Genomic DNA, 18,066 nt, shown 5'->3' with positions numbered 1-18,066 from the left:
AATAATTTACAAACTAAAATTTAAGAGGAAACTTTAAATAAAAAAACAAGAACAGGTTAAATATTCAAACTAGTCTCTAAAATAAGTTATCCCAAGGAATAAACCACTAAGTGGAAGTAGCAGATGATTAAAAAGTAGCAGAAGGAAGCACACACTAATTAGAATTGCTTAATTAACAATACTTTATTGCCTCCTTCCTATCATACCAGGCTATATTGACCTAAAAGACAATTGTGTCAGATATGAGATATTTAATCCTGACTCATAAAAACTGTTAGCCCAGAATATATATCTATACTAGTTTTCAAAAACTCTGCAAATAATTAAAATCTTTATTATAACTGAATATTCATTATAAATTTTAAAACTGCCACCTAGTTTACCCACATAGGATTTACTATTTTGACATTTCAAATTACAAAAGTGTACTAACCTTTGTTAAATTGGAAATTACACATGCAGTAGAAAGACCACCCATGCCAGCACTGGGAATTGATGTCTTTCTGATCTGTTTTACATGTGTTTGATGAAGGATGCACTTCAGCTGTTGTGCTGATTTCATTCTTGGATGACTTCCCCTTGGTCAGCCTAGGGACTGCTTCCCACTGGTTATTCATGCGCTTTATTGATTGACACCCTGAACCAAGTTATTAGATCCTTTTCAAACACATGGCTTTCCAGTGGGGGGAAAAAATAACTTTTACAGAATACAAGTAATGTGTTTCAAAGATAATAGATATGCCTCACAGAGAACAAAACAAGCTTACCAATGAAGACATCTATACGTTTGCCAGCATACTTACTACAGAAGACATCCATACACAAGTCAGGAATCCAAGTTAGGCTTCAGTATCAGGTATAACTTCGCTTTGATAATTACATATAATAACAACAAAACTTCATAATATTCGCCCAACTCAGCCTAACATAATTATACATGTTCTCTTTCTGTGTAACTGTTTGTCTCTCTAGTCCGAGAAATGTTTTTAAATGCCTCTGTAATTATTCTCATGACAAAGGAGCTACATTTTCCCCCAATATTTGTTATCTTCTTCATGGACATAGAAAGACTATATTTCACAGCCTCCCTTGTTGCTAGATATATTTTCATCCAATGTACAAGGGCCACACAGCATTTGGGGGACCTTCCTTAAAAGACAGGTAATGCACACTCTTTAGCGTTTTTGTTGTCCCTTCCTCCATCCTGCTAGCTAGAATATGGACATACTGGCTGGAGCTGAAGTGGCTAACTTGAGCCATGAGATGACCTTGGTAATGAAGCTACATACAGAGGAGCAACGAGATAGAACTGGGTTCCTGAGCACTTTGTGAAACAGACTTACCACATCAGCATTAAACTACTTATCTACAAACCTTTTCTTATCTGAGAAAGAAATTTCAATTTTATTTAAGACACTATATTTTCAGTCTCTGTTACTCTCAGTAAAATTTAATCCTAAATAAGAATGTCCAATGGCAATAGAGAATTGGGGAAATAAATGACTTAACCATAGAACTTTAAAGACTCTTTCTTTGAGAATATGTATATGTCTGCAAATCTCTGCATTTAGGGAATAATAATGTAAGAGTAGCAAATATAATAACTACCATTTTTGAGGGAGAAGAAACTGATGTATATAGCAAAGCTGAGAGTCAGAAGCATTAGATAATATGCAGAAGGTCACGTGGCCAGTAAGTGATAGAGCCAGGATAAAGAAGACTAAACCCAAGGAAATAAAAGCACCAGGTCAGATGGTCCACAGAACCACATCTGCTATAATCCTCATTTCAGCAAGTAAATCACTTCTGTGAAGAGAGAATGCCGTACAATATACCTCAGACATACCCCTGCTCCGGTGATGGGTACAATAGTGAGCACAGTGTCATTCCTTTCCTCTGAGGTCCAAACAATGCTGTCCATAGGTGAGACCCTGCCTATCGTGCAGCAGGGTCTCCATCTCAGAAAGGCATTCATAAAATATCATTGCTCTCTGCCTGAAACTAGCAGTTCGTAATAATTTATCTCTGCCACAGAACAAAAATTAAACTACAATCTTCAAAATGTTTTGCATTTTGCAATTTGCAAAGGGAATTCTTACATAAATAACTATTTTCATCCACAATCACTTTTTAATACAGGCAAAATAGGTATTTTCCCCATTGTAAAAATGCAATAAATCTAAAGTTATGGTCACAAATTTGATACCATACCTAGGAACAGATTTTTCAAAAACAAAAACTAATCTTTATGGTTAATCAAGAGATTGTGGAAGTTTCTTGTCTTTTTCAGGTTAATAAGATGGTGATAATGCACCTCAATTTTCAAATAGCTTTAAATCAGTCCTAGGGATCAGCATTTTTATACTCAGTTGCCTTGGTTATGTAATATAATTATAAAAACATCATTTAATCAATGAATATCCAAATTTGAAAAGTGAAACATAAATTCTAGAGCTGGAAAAATTGTTGGACATCCCCTCGTTCAACTCCCTCAGTGATGGGAAAAGTTATCCTGCAATGTTAGGTTTGCTTGACATCATACAACGGGTGACAATCAGGATAAGAATTGGAACACAGATCCCTTGAGACTAAGTCTTGTGTTCTTTGTACCACAACTTGCTACTTTCTAACACAAATTTGGAGAGTAGTTAATGGAGCAGATATTATTCTTATATCAGGAACATTCTTCAGCTATCTTTCTTTTTAAGTTATGTTTTCTTTCAATAAAGAATGCTATTATTACATTCAGGATGTGAGTCAATTTATAAAAGTTAATGTTGTATACAACTTTTGCTTTTATAGGCTGGTAAGACTCAATAGAATAGCTTCTGGGAAATGGGATTCCTTTGGAGCCAGCCAGGAATTAACTACACAATTAACCACTAAATTTGTGACAGACAATTAAAAAAAAAAAAAAGAATAAAATGCTTAGATTTGCAAAGTCACTATTAAGTTCACTTCAACTGTCCACACTAAATGTATGGTTCTGACGTTTAATAAATGACACTATTTTACCTAGTATTTGTAATTGCCTATGTACAAATAATTCACACATTTTGCCTGTTACGTGTTCTCTCCCCTAACCCTGAGTGCATGCATTCTTGCATGTTATTGTAGGATTCCTAAGAAAGCAAGTAGTTTAGCGGTTACGTGAGATATTTGAATGAAGATGGGGAATAAGGGTTAGGAACTCGCAGTCCCACGCCCCACCCTGCTGCTACCTCTGCCACTGGTAAAATACAAAGTTTTTAAAATGGATCTGTATACTTATTTCAAATATATTTTCACACTATCATTATTTTATTCTTAACCCCCCATCTCAATCCTGCACACTGGCAATTAATTTGAAACATATTCAAATTGATGATGTGTAATAAAAAAAACACAGGCCGTTCTTTCGCCAGAGAAGATAAGACTGGTAGTCGGTTAACGACTTAGAAATATCAAAAAATATTAATCCAAACAACACTAAATCAGTTTTTTGTATCAGCATTTAAGTAATATGAAAGTATATGGGTTTGTGGGTTTGGGGTTTTATGGGGAAAAGTGCCATGGGGATTGGCTTATTTTACTAATAACTGGTATTCTAAAAATAAATAAATAAATACAATCACTTTCTTACCAAGTGACTTTGTCATATCTTATTTTGTGCAAGAGATGCCTCCTCTTTTGTTTGACAGAAATTGTAGTATCATGTCAGAAAGAAAAAAGTCACTTTATGAATATCTACAACTTGAGGTCATCCTAGTTAGAATTCTATACACATGCATTTGTCCAAATGACTAGCCGTCATCCTGAAGTTTGAACAAGGCCTAGGCTACATATAGAGCAATAGGGAGTAGCCAGTCACTCATGTACTTACAGTCACAATCCCTTGAAAACATAGCTGAAAAGTGGAGTTTCATACATAGGCATGTTTAATGAAACTTCTTAGTCTAAGTTCTCTAAAATGTCATTTTAGTAAAAAATTTGAACCACATTACTTTTGAATTCATGGTGACTAGATATTTATGTTGATAATTGGGTCCCTTTGTTGTTTTTCATCATATGTCTACTATTATCAAGCACTGTGCAAGTTGCTTGAGAAACAAAAATAAGCAGATATAGCCTTCCTCACATGAAGTATAAATTCCAGTGGGGGGTTATAATCATAGGCCGATAAGCAAATGCATAAACAAAATGATTGAAGATTTATGAAGTGTAATATAAAAATAAGTGGCTTTAAACAGGAGAGTGACATGATCCTACTTGCTTTCTTAGAAATCATACTGCTTCTTGAAGAATGGAATAGAAGTGAGCAAAAATGAATATGAGGAGATGAGTTCAATAATCCAGGCAAAGAATTAGAAAAACGTGGTCCAAGGTGATCTCATAAATGAAGAAGATGAGCTGATAAATTTACGGTATATTTTAGATGAGGAGACAGAACCTTCTGATTTATTGAATGTGAATGATAAAACAATACCATATCAAGAATGGAACCCAAGATTCTAGCTTGTGATTCTATTAGTACTAGTAACATACACTGAAAAAGCAACCGAGAAAGAAGTACAGAGTACTGGGGAAGTGTAGCAAATTTCATTCCAGATAAATTAATTAGTAATTTCCTATACAACATCATAATGCAGGTAGTGACTATTTAAATATAAGCGTTTGGACTTCAGAAGCAAATCCTGGATTAGAGATAGAATATAGAAAGTCATCAGCATATAATGATAATAAAGCTATAAGAGCAGATGAAATTGATTAAGGCAAAATATGAAAGTGAAAAAAGAATTCATGCTAAGACAAAATACCACTGGTTAAAGAATGTACCAAGGAAAAAGGAAATCTGCAAGAGACTGAGAAGCTACAGCTGGGTGATCCAGAAAGACTACCAGATTTCTAGATTAAGAATCTAGAGGATAATGGTACTATTACTGAGATGCAAAAGACTGAAGAGGATTATTAAATGGGTGGGGGATTGAAAATCAATAATTGCGGTAGCCATGCAATGTTTAAAATACCTGTGATTCTACTAAATAGAGATATCAAGAAAGTAGCGTGACTATTTGAGTCTATAGCTCAGAGAAGTCTGGAGAGAAGATACAAATGTGAAAATTCCAGCATATATGGTATTTAAAGTCCTGAAGTTGAGTGACATCACCTTGGGATAAAATATATTATGAAAAGGAATGTAGGCAAAATCAAGCCCTGTAGCTCCAACATTTAGAGGTTAGTTGAAAGAGAGCAAATATAGACTGAATTCCTAATGAGACAAGAAGTGAGAAGATACCATGGAAGCTAACGTAGAAAAATGTTTCCCAAAGAGGGAAATGATCGACTATGCTGAATGCTGCTGGGAACTAAGTAAGATGAGAATAGAAACATATACACTGAATTGAGCATGAGCAATCTCAGTGAAGTAGTAGCACGCCAGATTTGAGTGGTTTGAAAACTGAGTAGAAAGTGAGAAAGGGTGACAGCTTATGTAGACTAGTACTTCTTTAAGTAATATATATAGCCAGTAAGGTTGGCAGAGAAATGAAGCAGTAAATTGAGGGTCAGGCGAGATGTGGGATTAGTGGGGATTTTTTCCTCTAAGAAGAGGGATATTAAAGCATATTTTTATATTGATGAGAATAATCTAGTAGAAAGAAAGATATTCACAATGTGAAAAATAAAGGAAGGACTGGAGTGTTTAAAAAGACAATAGTGCATGGGCTTCTAAGCAAATTTGGAAGGACTGGCCTTTGGTGAAAGAAGTGACTCGTCTTCCATATTTTCTCTAAGAAAGAAAGAGATGAAGGTTATTTATGGATTTAGCAGTGAGAGTTCCCTGATGACTATAGTTGTTCTCAGTGACTTATGGGATGGGGCCTTCTACTGAGAACTGGGTAGAGAAGAGGAGGAAGGGTAATGAGAGCTCTGAGGAGCAAGTAAACAGGTACAATAGTCATCTTACTGAGTAGAAGGTAAACTTAGTAGTGTAACTAGGATAACGATTTTTGATACATATTAATATGCCTTTCTCTTGTACATTTCCATGGATATGACCATCTCTCTACTTAGAGGCATCCCTCTACAGGAAAGTTAGAGAGGAGGTGTCAGAGGGGGCATAGGAAGGTGGAGATATAGACAATTATAGCAGGAATAGAAAGAAAGCACCAATGTTCAGCTGAATCCCTAGCAATGCCATAAATTTGAAAAACAGGCTTCATCAAGAGAAAAATAATTTTCTAAATTTCTTAAACTCTCAACAATGTATCAAAGCCAGTCTAGCTGACTTGACCTTCAAGTTTCTTATCAGTAGAGAAAACTCAAGATAGGACACAATAAAAATACCCAACACATGGGAAGAGGAGAAGCCCACCCACCCTAAAAGAACGTGGAAAGAAGAGAAAAAGGTAGAGCAAGGTCTTTATCTTTCCTCCCCCTAAGCATTGGATGTCAATAGTGGTGGGGTAGGAGCATTCTGATAGGTAGAGAGACACTGAAGAACACTAGAGCTAGCAGCCTTCTTCTCCAGGCAGAGCCTGGAAGTGACAAACCACTAGCAGAAGACCTTCATCTGTCTTAGCACCATGTCCATTGTGCATGGAACTGATAGCACACATATAGCTATTGATTTCTTAAAGCTTATTTGGGATATGTGTGGATATAAAGGGGCTGAAAAGGCTGGGTGACCAGAGGAGACCTGACACCAAAAAAAATAGACCCCAAAGCATGAGATCTGTGCAACCAGATCTACACAGATCTAAGACTACAGATTTCAGAAACATATGCACACACAAGACCTTCAAAAGAGCACAGGGGACCAGACATACCTTAGTGAGTTCCAGTGCAAAGGGCAAAGGTCAATACAGATAAAATACCCCTTGTCCCCAGCAATGGAAGAAGTCTAGAGTTTATTGAGTCTGGGGTCTCCTTGCCTTCTGTCATAAAATCGAGTAAGCTGTTCCATATATCTAGGTATCATCATGAACAGGAGCTGGAAAGAGTCAAGAGATTTGGAAGAAAAGGCATCCAAAGGTTGCCCAAAGTGTTAAGATCTAAAATTGAGATTCCATTAATTAAATTTATATCTAAGTTTCTCCTACCCTTCTATCTTATCTCCCCAATTTTTGCCTCTGCTACAAAGTAGGTGAGATATGGAAGGGGAGATCACATCAGTTATAGAAAATAAATAAGCCACATTTTTCTTCAAATCAGAGCTACAGTGTGTAAAATTTTGCCCCAACAATAGGAGGGAAAAGACAAAGAATTTCTAGGTAGGTTTTGAGTCCATGTGAAGTTTGAGATCAAGAATTTAAAATTGTATGTCAGTTTCACTGTGTGACTGTCTTTCCCCAAACAGTGTTTAAGGAAAGGAGATGGTTGGGTTCAATCAGGGTTGAGCTGTTGCCAGTCAAATGTGAAGGAGGAAAAGAGAGGCAAGGGAGTTTAGAGCATTAGCAAGGGAGTGATAATAATGATGGACCATGACATTATGCTGGACAAGAAGGGAAATGAAGACACGGGCAGGGGGTGGACTGATGGATAAGGTATGTAGGGTCGATAGACTGGAGGTCTCAATGACGTTGAAGAATTGTTGCTGTGGGTATACTACAGCAACTGAGCTGGAAAAATAAGAGATGGGTGTCACAGAATGGGATACTTAAAGATTTCAAAGGTGGTGGTGGTATTGTTCACAATATTTTATGTGTGTACAACTTGCCAAATACATTCACATACATAATTGTATTTATTTAACTGTCCTTGTCTACAGAAAAAGGGGAATTTAATAAAGTAACTAAAAATTCAGGAAATTATTTTAAACATTTAAGAGAAAAATCCAAGTACACTATGAAAGTTTAGAGACAACCATATATAATAAATACAAACACTTAAATACTAATGACAAATCCATCATTTCTTTTCACTAATACAGGACTCTTAAGAAACTAAACTACAATTTTATTAAATTACTTTGTTGATTAATTAGCTGATTAATTAATAGAAGTTATTCAACTAGATTGTTTACATTTTTTAAAACTTTTTTTGCATTTCTGTATCTGCAATTTAGATATCTTCCTTGCAACTACATCAAATTTAAAGTTTTTCATCCAAATGACTAGATTTAAGGAAAATGAGGTTGAATTATTGCAAGTTCCTTCTGTGTAAGCACAACATTCTAATTTCCCCATCTTGCCACTTACCAGCAAAAGTCGATTTATCACAGAAATAGAGAATTAGCCACCCCTGCAGTTTGTCTTTCTTCTTTTTTGTATTCAGTTAAGTTTCCAACAGTTTTTTCCATATCTCCACAAATGCAAACATTTCACATTATTAAAAATGATACATTCTTATATTATTCCTATACTTGGAATCTAAGACATGCAAAAGCTGACCAACAGAATAATTTGTATACTTAATTGTAAAAAGTGAAAATACCGTTTGATAGTCAATTAAATCAACGCTTAAAATGCTCAAAATTGATATAAGACATGTACTCGTTTAACACAAGTTAAAAATACTGTTTTAGCTTGAAATACGCCATAAAATGAAAAAAAGCACCATTTTTTTAACTAACAGTATTGAAATCAAGAGTCACCCACTGAGGACAAAGGCTTGATCTGGTTTTCTCAATTCTGCTAAGCCAGCAGAGTACTCAAAAATGATTTGAATTTGAATACCTTTAGTCTGGGCAGGCCACTCTGAAGTTCTCACTGTATTCTCTACATTTTGTGTAACTTTGTTTCCTGCCCATAAATGATTTTTAATTGGTGACCTCTGATCTATATCACTGTCTTTTTTTATTTTAATAGATTCAGCTTAAATTGTATTGCTCTCTTTTTTATTTTTAAAAGATTAAGCAACGTTAGTTGTTTGTTTGTTTGTTTGTTTGTTTTTTCAATTCAAGCTGCCTTTTTTGCATTTTTAAAGTGTCTAAAATTCTTCAGTTTCTGCCAGCAACTGTTTGGTCTGAATTTTTTTTAAGTAAAAATTATTTGAAAAGACAAGATAATTCTTGAGTGTTTTCCAGTTTCAACCATAAAGAATTTAACCTATTTTTGCTAACATTTGAAAATATACGTATTATTTTCTTGGATTCAATTTCCTTGAGGCGTCATTCAAACTTCACATGAGGTTCAGAGTGTAGTAATTAGCAGTAGGCTGCTTACATTTGCCGATATATTTGTACAAACATATGTTGGCACTCGGTTCTCTATCAGCCACACATCAAAGAAGGGTGCTGAGGTGGAATTATTCCACCTCAGGGCTGGATTAGTGTCTCTGCCTGAAATAGGCCTCATTTAAGGGTATGGTTTGGGGGAAATTAAAGAACCTGCATGGCCTGGGTAGTGCAGTGAATCCATTAACAAAAAGCCATGCTGAATATTTCTGCAATTCTTTTTCCGGCCCTGCTCCTATGATCCTGGGGCAAGTTGTAACCTCTTTTATCTTCTGTTTGCCTGTCTGCAAATTCTCTCCCCAGCACCTCACAGGAGGATGGGCATGTCAAGAATCCTCATGTTAGGAAAGTTGGTGCTTTTTTCTGCTCTGCTCACTTCCTTTTTCAGGTGTGCACAAGCCTTCCCATTGCCTTGCTCTGCAACCACCACACTGTTTTGTAAAGATTAAAGCCCTAGTACGACCAAACCAAGAAGCAAATATCTCTCTAATCACCTCTCTAAAAAAAGGCTGGCTTTCTTTTTATTACTGTGTATTTTAACAGCACTATTGCCACAATCAGCCCATGTATTTCACAAGAAAACTAAATAATTTTAATAGTATTAGTACTGACAATGTACAAAGTTCTATTCATGTTTCCTCTCATTTAATCCTCCACCACAAACTTTTAGGGTAGATTCTATTATCCCCATTTTGCATATGAGGCAACAGGATTAGACATTAAATAACTTGCCCAAGGTCATACCACTAAGGCACAAAGCCAAAACTTTTACTCTACTCTGACTTAAAACCAGATAACTATTCTACCAGAGCTGAATATTGAGGTAAAATTAGCATAAACTGATGAAGAAGGGACTGTCAATCAGTAATGTGCTGGATACAGCTTATACCAGCTTGGGAAACACAACTGTTAAATCTTCAGAAATTTTATGACAGTCATTAAAAAATTTAAATTACATAAATGTATAACTAAATAAATGATGTTAAGAACAAAGGTAAGAAATAAAACTATTTATGTGGCAAATGGATCAACACAATTTCAAAAAGACCTTCTATGGGAAGGGTAAATCACATTCTCAAGAGATATCATGCTCATAAAGAAACTGGGAATTCAAATTTTAAAAGCTTACTGATTTCGTCATCTATTGCTGCCTAACAAACTACCTCAAAACTTAGTGGATTAAACAATAAAACTATCTTATTATATCTCATAATTTTTTGAGTTAGGAATCTGACAGGGTGAGACTAGACAATTTGTTCTGCATGTTGTCAGCTGAAGGGGCAAATGGACTGTTCAAGATAGTCCAAGATGGCTTCACTCACATGTCTATTACCTTGGCAAAGAGGGCTAGAAAGCTGAGCATAGAGGAGATTGTTGACTAGAACACTTACACATGCTTCTCCATTACATTTATCTCAAGATAGTTGAATTTCTTACATAAAATTCAAAGCTCCCAGAAAAAGTGTTCCAAGAAACAGGAAGTAGACGATTTAAGGCCTGGGCCCTGAAACTGGTACAGCACTACTTTTGCCATATTATAACCACAGTCTGCCAAACTTGAAGGAGAGAGAACATAGATCTTACCACGTACTAGAGGAGGGTCAAACAATAGTTATCACTTTTAATCTATCATCACACACAAATTGTTGTTTCTTTTATCAATGTCATATTATTAAAGTGATTATATAGAAATATTGCTGAAATATTAACAGATGAGATGATGTGATGTTGAGATGTAAGGAGAAGTGGATCAAGGTATAGATAAAATAAGATTTGCCGCAAGGAACACTGTTAAAGCTAGATGATGGCTAAATCGGTGTTCACTACCCTATTTACATATGTTTGAACTTTTTTGTTTCAATGTTGACAAAACAAAAAGCAATAACCCATTTGCATTCACCAAACACAGGGAAAGACAGAGGGAGTGCAAAAACCCACTTCTTTAGAAACTGGTTTAACCAAGGCTCCTTGGAGAAATGGATGATTCTAGGACTGGAGCAAAAAGTATACAAGAGGAGAATGAACAAATTGCCCAAATAATTTATGTAGATACTCCACCTTCAAGGAGGTGGAGCATTACTGCCCATTCCTGCATCACCATACCATGACATAGATTAAGCTATATAATTCACACTGAAACTTTGTAATTTCTCTTAGCTTGTGGTGATAAATGCCTCTAGAGGACTGTGTATAGTGACTTCTTCCTAAAGAGTACAGTATGGAAAAGAGAAAATAAAATGAGTAATTTTACAGTAAAGAAACCTGACACTCTACCTCAACCAAGTGATCAAGGTTAATATCAACATTGATAAGTCATGTTGATAGTATGCATCCTTGATATGATGTGATGAAAATAGCACTTTTCCTATGTGATCATCATCCCAGGGACCCACAGTCCCAATCCAATCATAAGAAAAAGATCAGACAAATCCCAACTGAGGGACATTCCACAAAATATCTGACCAGTATTCCAGTATGCCTCACAATTGTCCAGGTCATCAGAAACAAAGAAAGTCTGAAAAACTGTCACAGCCAAAAGGAGTCTAAGGAGACATGACGACTAAATGAAGTGGATGGGATCCTGGAAAAGGGACAATTAGGTAAAAACTGAGAAATTATGAGTAAAGTGGGCTGTAGTTAATACCTATGTATAAATATTGGTTCATTAATTAAAGCAAATATACCATTGGAATGTAAGATGTTAACCATGGTAAAAATAGGGTGTGGGCTATATGGGAGCTTTCTGTACTTCCCTTGCAATTTTTCTGTAAATCTAAAACTACCTTAAAATGGTTTGTTCTAAAACATTATAAAGTGGTTCAGCAGCCTTTATTGAAATCTGAGGTCAAGAGCTTTGAAATAGTTTCTCTAGACCACATGGAAAGACTTGAAACCTGCACTTCAGCCCACCCTAGCCTACTGCCAAATCTTCTTGTTACCTGAAAGAAGGTAACATCAAGAAAGAAAGAGCCAGCTTCTTTCCCTATCTAATATGCTCCCTTATGTGCGGGCATTTCTGCCCTACAGCACAAAAAATAAAGAACCAAGATCTAATGCTGCCTGAAAAATAGTAGAAATGCTGAGGATAGTGTCAATTACAAATCAGAGGACACTCAGGAGGCCTAAAGAAATTCATCCATCTTCCAAAACTGTTAAATGGGCAAGGAGTTCCATAGACTCCATGAAAATCTGGATAAATATCTTTTTTGGCATCCTGGAAAGAAATAATTCTTTTGCAAATATAATGATTCATTTTAAAGAGGTCTTAACAATGCCATATTCTCTTAAAAAGTCCACATTGGTGTTTGCTCAAGTCTAGAGGAAAAGCTCAGGGAGATGACCCTCTTGACCCTCATATTCTGAACATTTAAGTGTGCCATGACTACAAGGTCAGCCCTTATTATTCTTGCAACCCAAAAAGGAAAGGCACTGGAAAATCAGGGCAGTCCCCTTCCTCATCATACCTTTGATGAACAGCTGTAGGCATCACTGCTGACAATCTAATCAAAATACACCTGCCCCTGGTGCTGAAATTATTTGGAGCTACCATTGACAGGAGTTCCAACTGCTACTGGAGTCATTCCTTCAGTGGTTCAGGAACAATGAATACCCAAATCTAGTCCCAGGCTCATATCTTCAGGATCACACCTCTCTAGGTGCCATACACACTTGCGTGTAATACTTGTATGTAACAGTTGTGGTATCCCCTTGAGAGCACTGCTCCAAAAACATTCACCTGCTGCAAAGGGAACCTGAAGCTCACCTACTGGTCCACTGGGCTTGGAGCTTGCACACCCACTAGACTTGGAGCTTACAGAGTTTTCAAATTCTATTTGCATCACACCATGACATAGATTTAGTTATATAACTCACCCAGAAACCCTTGTGACTTCTCTTAGTTTGTAGTGATAAATTTCCTGAGGCAGAATTAACAGAAAACCCCCTTTAGGTCAAATATATGAAAATTACGTTAACTCCTTATAGAATCAACCAGCCATTATTAGTAACAATGGAGGAATGTAGTGACAAATACTTCAAATGTCCTATACACAAGATTATATAAATTTTATAAAATAAGCATAATCATGTTTTAATATTACTTACATAATATTAAAATAAATTTTTATTACCTAAGTACACACTCAATGAATTGTGCAGAAACATAGACCAGATGCATCTTGGGTTGATTGAAAGATGATATCTCAAATTATTAGTACCATATTTGGTTTTCATTGTATATGTTGAAGCCATACTCTCCTTTGGAAGGACAAGTCCAGAGAAATTCTGACTCATAAAAAATGACCAGGCAGTCATGGGAGGTGTGACCCACCATTCTTGAAAAACAAATCACTCAAAGACAAGCACACGCATATATTTCAAACATAACTCTAGCATCTAAATTCAATTTGCTGTAGTTTAATTGAGTTGCATCAGCCAGCTTTATATTTAAGATCTGCAGGCTTTAACAATTTTAAAGAGTAGTCCAATGACCAAAGAAAGTCTCATTACAAAGTGGCATTTAATTAGGGGTCCCCCAGGCAACTCAAGAATATTGTACCAAAAAAAAACAAAAACTGCACACATAAAATGAAAGCTAAAGAATGGTCTTTCAAAGGCATGATGCAACAGAAACCAGGAAAATAACTGGCAGACATAGGTATATAACTACAGATAATCTCCATTTACCATTTTGATGGAATCTTAATTATACTTTACTAAAGAAGGAAGAAATTGAGTATAAAATATAGAGACATATGTAACTGACATTTTAAAAGTATTTGTTTCAGGACACAGTAAATTGGCATCTAGCTACCAATTAATTGAATCAGTAAAAGAAATTTTACTAATCCAAATAAATGACTTTTCTTAAATGTGAACTTTTACATGAGTGATAATTACTTTTTAAGAGATCTTCCAAAAATGTTTATAGTATTTAAGAAAAAAAAAAAATCCCTTTAGAAATCTTTCAGCCCTACCAAGAAAGTTAGTGCTTGAATATTTCTATTTCCTGTCTATAGCAACAACTTCGGTTATTTGAGGCAGGTGGTTTTGTTGGTGGAGAATCACAATAATTATCAAACTTTTTCTTTGCTTTTGAGCATTTCATTTAGATAGTTCACACTCCAAAGGCAGGCAAGAAAAGATAGAGAACACAGAATTTATAATAATATTTTTTGACTCTTAAAATATTCATGCAAAGTAAAATGGTTTGAGGAGACCCAAGATGGCAAAGTAGATAAACACTGTACCTGCTTCCTTCCATGAACACAAAATTGCAACTAAATTATAGAACAATTAACCTGGAGACCATCTAAAACGTAGCTGAACAGAAGTTTTATAACTAAGGATATAAAGAAGCCATGCCGAGTTTGGCAGTAGACACAGAGAAGTAGGATGGGCCCCACACCTGTATGTGATAGATGAGAATCAGGAGGGATATCTCAGCCATGGAGGTTCCCCCCAGAGGAGTTAGGGATGCTGGCCCCACACTGACCTCACCAGCCTGGAGTACTGGTGCCAAGAAGAGGAGTCCCACAACATTTGACTGAAAAACAGTGGGGATTCTGACAATCCAGGTAGGACGTAAAGCTGTAGGAAACACAGGCGTCCTCTTAAACAGCCCACGCACAGACTCATTCTCTCACAGGCACTCACCTTGGGCTCCAGCGGCGGGATGGTGACTTGGGGGATGTCAGAGGCACACGGAGGGCATACTGAGGTGTGTGGCTTCGGAGCAAGAGCTGGAGGACAGTTGCCATTTTCCCTGTGTGGAGTCCTGTTCCCATGCAGCTGGCAGGTCGGCACCATCTTTCCTGTGTTGAGCCCACCCCACACAGCCAAATCTGAATCTGATTGGCTTAGTGATCTCCACTGCTCTACTCTGCTACTCACTGGGACCCCGCCCTACCCAACTCCCTCAATGCTGGAGGCACTTTCTCACAAGCAGCCAGCCCCACTTGCATTGCATTCTTCTTGGAAAACTATCAGAGCCCGTGGGCCCCGGGTGAGTAGCAACTGGCCTGGGTATGCTCTGAGACTTCTGCTGAGTAGCTCTAGGCTCAGCACTGGCACCAAACCAGAATTTACATTACCCTGGTGACCACAACTCTTCCCACTCTAATGACTCCCTGAGACTCTCCCTCACCCAACTTGCATACCAAACAAGGTTCTTTCAGTGGCTGAACCTTAATGGAGCCAGCAGGTGGCAGCTGGTCTTGGGGTGTCCTGACTTTTTGCAGTTACCCCAGGCTTGGTACTGGTGGCAGACATCCTCAGTTCACAGTGTGTCCTCTCCCACACACCTCCAGGCTTAGCAAAGGCAGTGAACAATGGTGGGTTATTTTGTAGCTCCTACCAGGTAGTCCCCAGCCAATCACAGACAGTGAAATATACTGGAGGCCCTCTCAAGAGGCCCCAGAACCATCATACATGGAGGTTGGCTTCAGACCACAGTAGAGCACTACCCAATTAGCCCCACAAGCAGTACACACAAAGGGTGGTCTCAACAGGCACCAGAGTTCGATGGAGCAAATTTCACTCAGTGGGGTAAGTCCCCCACACACCCTGTAAGATGTAGATGTGGCCAAACCCCACAGCCAGTCAGTCTGAGGCTCAATCCCACCTGCTGATGTGCCAATATCAGTCAAGGCTCAACTATAACAGGAGGGCACACAAAACCTACATTTGGGACACTCCTGGAGTGCCTGGAGCAGGTGACCAGGGAAATTGTGCCAGTGGTCGCCACAGGATACTTACAAAGTAAAAAAGAAAAAAGAAAAAAGCTCTTAGTCTGTCTCTGTTATATAGTTCTATTGTAAGCTGCCTGATGTTTAAAACTATGTTTGAAATATTTTAAATAATGTATTTAATTGTTGGCTTCTATTTTTATAAATGCTATGCAAAGTTGCATTTTAAACATATCTAATTATACTTTTTAATGCAAAATTCAACTATTCTGTCATTTTCTCAGATTTCTGTGCATTTCATAACTATCTTTTTCTGTTATAATTGGAGTTAAAAACTAGAAAAATGAAATGATAGTTTCATTTTCAAAAAGTGGTAACCTTAAGCAGAGCTCGTTTTATCTTTAGGTATTAAGACTGCTGAATATGTGCTGTGACATAGCAAAAAAACTTTTGTAATCCTTTGCTCCATAAAGAGTTAAAATAAGAAAATCCTTAATGCCAGTCACTTGAACATGACATCACTGGGGATGCAGAAAACAAGGGAAGGTGGGAAAGTTTATGAAGGGACACACCAAAAAAATGTTTGGAATAGGGAAGGAGAGTGGAAGTGAGAACAAATCTTTTCTACTTCATTATTTCCTTACAGGTCCAGACCTATCCTTTAAAAATGTTCAGCCCTTTTTGCCAAGAAATGTGAATTCCTATTTTGCCATTTTCATTTCACATTCTTAAACATTTAATTTTTCCCTATTTTGACAACAAATTAGTTCTCATTTTGCCATCACATAGCCCTATGCCACTTGAGTCTCAGATGTACCTGTGAAATGCTGAACAAAAATATAAACCATACCACATTTGGAAGTTTTCTCCCAGACCCTAACCTGCCTTCAACCCATGACATTTACTGGACTTGTAGAAAGTAGTGGAATCATGTAGTCAAAACTGACAGTAAAGTATCTGAGAATCATGCCAAAGATCTGAATCATGGAAATTATGCATTATTGTTTTTACACGTAAATCAAAAATCATGTTCAATTTAAAAATTGCTCTGGGTTGCCAACACATGTGCCAAGTTTTAGTTGAGGGCAATTTGGAACGGTTAGATTATAAAATGATCAAATAGCAACTTTGTAAATGGACTCACTGATAGATTTTTTTTTCTTTCTTTTTTTTTTTTTTTTTGCTCATGAAATTGTCCCACACCAAAGCAGCTGAACTGAAGAAATGCTCACAAGAGGGCTCAAGTAGGTAGACTAGGATACCTCCTTCTTTCATGTGTGCTCCATCACCAAGTCAGCAGCTGCCCTGAAGCACTGCAGGCTAAAGCCAGCAAGCTGCAGACTGAAAGGGAAGAACAGAAAACAACTTAAAGAAGTCTGGGCTCCCAGGGTCTTTGTAATTGATGAGATGGGTCTGAGGAAGAGGAAATGTCACTGGGCTGGGCTCAAATGACCTGGGTTCTAGGCATGATTAGCCACTAGTTCTCTGTGGATTCTTGACCGGTGTCAGTTGGATTTCCATGTTCTCCCACCATACTTTTCAATACCCCATTGGCAGCTAGACATTCCCAGCCTAATGATTTGTTTTTATGTGTCATACCCATGTTCTGAGGTTGTAACAGACCTTTGTGCATAAAAATTATCTTGCCAGCCTGTATCACTCATATTTAAAACTCTAGTTCAGGTAACTACATATCTAACCTTTCAATTACTTCAGAAATTTTCATCAATAACGGCTGTAACATTTACACAGCAAAATTTTACTTAATAAATATTTTCCAACAAATCTAACCTCCTGAAAATCTTTCATGAAAGGTCACTAATAGAACATCAACCTTTTTTAAATTGTGGAGTGATTAGCATTGCATTTTGAATATAATCCAAACATGATTGTTGAAAAACACCTTCATTCTTCTTAGCCTTTAGTACTAATTTTCCCATGTAATTTGTTCTTTTAGAACGCTGGGTGATTATATTTAAACAGTTGTACTGACAATTTTTAATAGTTGCTTAATTGAGTACGACATATTTCCTTGGGAAAAATCTTCAGCCCATACCAAGATCTTGTTTTAAACCTTGGTATTTTAAGGATTCTTTTGAGGTGTTTGAAGTATTCTTAATAGTTACTCAATTGCTATAAACTATTCTTCTAATCTCTATAATCAAATCTTTGCTTTCATGACTTGCTATTAAGCCTCTGTTTTAGGATTGTAAAACCAGATATTCA

The sequence above is a fragment of the Rhinolophus sinicus genome, chromosome 1, assembly GCF_057876585.1.
Source record: "Rhinolophus sinicus isolate RSI-liver-muscle chromosome 1, RSI-T2T, whole genome shotgun sequence".
NCBI lineage: Eukaryota > Metazoa > Chordata > Mammalia > Chiroptera > Rhinolophidae > Rhinolophus > Rhinolophus sinicus.
This window is presented reverse-complemented; position numbering follows the sequence as displayed.